The following is a 3,933-nucleotide window of genomic DNA, read 5'->3' as shown; positions in this document are numbered from 1 at the left end:
GGACGGGTGGGTGGGGGCCTCAGAGCAGACACACACAGTGCTGCTGCTGCTGCTGCTGCTGCTGGGGAGGGGGGTGTGGGGGTAAAACTGGCCTCCCTGACTCGAGCAAAGGGCGGCCGGCTGTGTTGGGCTCCCCAAAACAAAGGGGGGGAGGGGCCCACCGCTCCACCCACCGCACCACCAGCCAGGTTAATCAACGGACCTGTGATTTGAAAACGATACACTATTTTTAAAAACAAACAAACAAACGAAAAAACCACAACGAAGGCACACCGACATTCCCGAGCTCTGTGACTCCAGGAGGGCGGTCCCCAGTCCCCGTTCCCCGTTCCCCGTTTTCCCCGTTTCCCCGTTTTCCCCTCGGCCCGTCAGCCAGCCAGCGCCCTCCAGTTACCTCCCTGTGCTGCTGCTGCTGCTGCTGCTTCGAAACTGGAGTATCGACGATCAGTCTGGTGAATGGAGATGTGAGTGTGTATGTGTGAGTGAATGTGAGCGAGTGTGTGTGTGTGTGTGTGTGTGTGTGTGTGTGTGTGTGTGTGTGTGGTCGACCAGTGTGTGTGTGTGTGTCATAGTGGACCGTGAAGTCATCAACAACACACAGATGGTGGTTCTGTATGTGTGTGTGTGTGTGTGTATGTGATCTCTCCGTGTTATGCAAGAGTGGGGAAAAAATGTTCTAGCTAGGTATCCGTAGATCGAGTATTTATGAGTCGCAGCCCTCCCCCCCGTGCGGTGCGGTGAGAGTCGAGGGGTGTTCGGTTGGTCGGTCGGTTGGGGAGGGGAGGGGGGAGGCGAGTGGGAGTGGGAGTGGGAGTGGGGGTGGGGGTGGGGGCTGCTGTGACAGACATCGGACGGACACTGAGGATCGAGGCCGGTGCGTTCAGTTCAGGCGCTGCGGACCCACACCTCGCTCTGCAGACGGACCTGTACGTACGTGTTTCAACTTACACCACTGTCGCACACACACAAACGCTGCTCTCTACCCCTCTACCCCCCCTCACCTTTCAAACACACACACACAAACACAAACGCACGCACGCACACAAACAAACACACAGATGCACACTTTTCATCTCTTATTTCCTTTCCCTTCTTTGCTCTCTCCACTAAAACACGTCTAACAAGGAAGCACTACAGCACGGAGAGCAAAAAAATGTTTTTGAAGGCAGGCGAACGAACGAACGAACGGGAACGTACGGGGAAAAATAACAGAAGACTGTGTTTTTGTTTTTGTTTTCTTTTCTTTTCTCCTCCCCCAATGTGTGCCGTTGTTGATCATGTTGAGTGTACAAGTATATGGTGAAAAGTAGCCAGTGCTAGTTGCTGTGTGCCATTTAAAAAAAAAAAAAAAAGAAGAAATATTTTTTTGTTTTTTTTGTTTTCGGGGGGGAATCCCACCTCCGAACTTGGCCACAACTTTTCTCCCTTTTTGCGTGGCACCATCGACCCACATTACCCCCACATTATCGATCCAGTCACCATCATCATCATCATCATGCCTCTCTTAGACCTTCTTTAATTAATTTCACAGTCCACTTCAAAAAAAGGTCCATTTAAAAGATTGTATTTTTATTAATCTATTTAAAAGAAGAAAAAATGAATTGAGGTAGTGGTTGGTGCCTCCACTGTGGAACAACCCACACAATTTTATACACATAGATTTTGTTGTGCTTGAGTAGACACCATTTTGTATGGTTTTCGTCTCCTTCCCCTCCCCCCTTTGCCCTGCTTCAATATCTGTGTATAACAGTCTGTTCTTATGTAAAAAAATAATTTAAAAAATGTAAAAAAAAAAAAAAAATGCTAGAGGAGAATCGTGGAAATAAAAGTATGTGAAAATAGTGTTTCTACATATGTGGTTCCTGAAGCATTATTACATTATTTGTGTCTTCGAGTTTACTCCAGGTTTGACTCGTGGTTGAGCATAATGAATCGACTCGATTAATAAAAAAAAAAGTCGCAGAAATGTTTCAGTTCCGTATTCAGAAATTGGACTTCGGAGCTTTTCTGTTTTACATCATCGTGACCTGACGAAGAAGAATGGATTGAATAAGAAACCTGTGAAGTGAAATGTGAAGACAAACTATCATTTCATAATCTCATCAAGTATTTACTTGTTAAATCAATTAGTTCTTTGTGAAAATAACTTATGCCCAGTGATGGTTTATTTTGCTTCTTTTGTTCAGTTCAAAATCCAATTTGCAGGATTCATCAAATATTTGACTCTTTTTACTTGGTAAGTGATAAATAATAATCAGATTGTTTGTGTATATTCCTTTTGTTGTAGAGCTAATCAATATCTCTGCTCTATAATCTGCCTGAGATGAATCAACATGGGATTGGAAAAAATGCTGTGAAACTGAATCAAGATGTGCACGTGTGTTTAAAACAGAAACATATACTTGTACTATAATAATATATAGTATAGTATAGTATAGTAATACATACCTTCAATCTCTGTTGACCTTTTGACATTCAGATTTCTTCATTAACCATTGGAAAGTGACACTTGGAATGACCATCAGACTTGATTTGAGGTATAGTGACAATTTCCAGCCATAGCAAGTACATCTTTTGAGATAGAAAGGTCATCCTGGGCACAAATTGAAGCTTACAAACTTGGGAAGTTTTCTGTATACATGTGAATCAGTGAAAGTGGTAGAAAAATGTCATTTTTGACAAGAATTTGTTGTACGGACAGTAATTTTTTTGTGTTTCTGGAGAAATTGTGGGTGATTTTTTTAAATAGCATGGCAGAAGGTCCCAGAAACTTATTTTTTTTACTTTCCCCTATGTTTCATGATACTCCCTGCCAAATATCATACACTTATGACTATTTGTCATAACTAAATCGGGGCTTACAGTATTTTTACCGGGATTTTGGCGCTTTGGGCATCAAAGGGTTAATATTTAAAAATGCTCAAGGGATATCACCGATAGCACCCTCTTGGATTTTGAAGAGGCAACCCCCAGCTACAAGAAACAGCAGAGAAAAAAACTTTATCAGACGAAACAAGGTTCATCAAAAAATCAGGCTTTGGCTCCCGGACTATTGTGTGTTTTCTACATCTATAAAAGGAAACGGCAGGAAAACGTTGCTTCCCAGAAACAATGTCAGACTGGTTCCCCTTCATCAGCGGAGAGGCCGAGAGTGAGCGACAGCTAATTTACCACCTCCTCTACCTGCTAAAGTGCTTCTGTCGTGTAAAAACAAAGTGTGTTTTTTTTTTATAGCATGAGGGCAATTTGAAAAGCTCCAGGTGTTGTCAGAAAAGTGTGAACACATCCGAGTTCCTCATTTCTTTTGTCTCTTTCCATTTCTGCTGCTTTCGTGTCCCCTCGAGGCCTTCGTCAAACACCGAGAGCTGCAGCTAAAGGTCGTTGACTGTATCGTCGTGTTGCATCAGCATAAATGTAGACACATGAGTTATTGTTATATATTTATTATTATTATTATTATTATCTTAAACAATATGCTAAACCAGTGGTTCCCAACCTGTTTTTTGGCTCGTGACCCCGTTTCTGACGTCACAAATTTCTGGCGACCCAATCAAGATGCGCCAGCTCAGATACTATTCGCATTTTATTTTAACTTGATTTATATTCGTGAAAGTGAAAGTATAGAATACAGTTGTTAAAGATTGTGTGTGGTGTTTTTAATCATAATTTTAAAAATAATAATAATACATTTCAAACATTTCAGCTGACCCAACGTGGGGTCCCGACCCCAAGGTTGAGAAACACTGTGCTAAATAAACTCTTCTCCTTTGGCGCTTCTTCATGTAATTCCAGCTCCTCTTTCTCCTGCGAGCGTCTCACCAGCAGATGGCGCCATCAGATCAGCTGTGATCTTCTCCACACACACACACACACACACACACACACACACACACACACACAGGGCACAACAGCAAAGCACACACTCCAGAAATC

This window comes from Trachurus japonicus, chromosome 17, assembly GCF_045865225.1.
Source record: "Trachurus japonicus isolate A0001 chromosome 17, Traja_1.0".
NCBI lineage: Eukaryota > Metazoa > Chordata > Actinopteri > Carangiformes > Carangidae > Trachurus > Trachurus japonicus.
This window is presented reverse-complemented; position numbering follows the sequence as displayed.